Source organism: Penaeus monodon, chromosome 15 (genome assembly GCF_015228065.2).
Source record: "Penaeus monodon isolate SGIC_2016 chromosome 15, NSTDA_Pmon_1, whole genome shotgun sequence".
NCBI classification, from domain to species: domain Eukaryota; kingdom Metazoa; phylum Arthropoda; class Malacostraca; order Decapoda; family Penaeidae; genus Penaeus; species Penaeus monodon.
In genome coordinates this window covers 11,799,737-11,800,435 of record NC_051400.1, presented here as the reverse complement: position 1 = coordinate 11,800,435, position 699 = coordinate 11,799,737, and positions in this window count along the sequence as shown.

The following is a 699-nucleotide window of genomic DNA, read 5'->3' as shown; positions in this document are numbered from 1 at the left end:
TAAAAGGTTGTCATCCAGTTCATAATGGTTGGTGGGAAATTCTTTAGTGGCCATCTCTGGGAGCTTGGTGTAGATCAGGTCTTTATGAGATATTGTTCTCATCTTGTCTATCACTGGATCACTCCTTCGTGGTGCTGAAGTAGTACCTTCAATAGCATGTAAGGTCATCACTCGCTGTGCCGTTATGCTGCTTATATAGTGGGTCGTTTTACTGCTCAGGGCAATGTCTTCAGGTGTTGGATGATCCATGGGGGCATGTGACAATGCATCAGGGATGGACATTTCAATTCCCTCTTTCCAAGTATTGGTAAATAAATATGCAGGATTTTTTTCTTTCAGTCACTGGAATCATGGGTTCTCTATCGCATGTACTGTATATGAGTTCAGGATCGGTACCAGTGGTCCATGATCCGCTATGAGCATAAAATGGGGCAGGCCTAGAAAAAAAAAATCTGAAATTAGTCATGGCCCATAACCCAGTTACAAGTTCCAGCTCAATCATCGTGTACAGTGACCCGACCTCTCCTAGAAATCTTGAACCACACTGTACAAGACACCAGTTTCCTGTACTGTCCTTTTGTAGGCATATCCAACAGGGAGGATGCAATGGTCTATAGTACAGTCTTCTGAGCAGATTTAAACTGGTCAAGAACAGGGGATAGAATTAAAGCCCTTTTCACTTGTTCAAATGCAGCATCA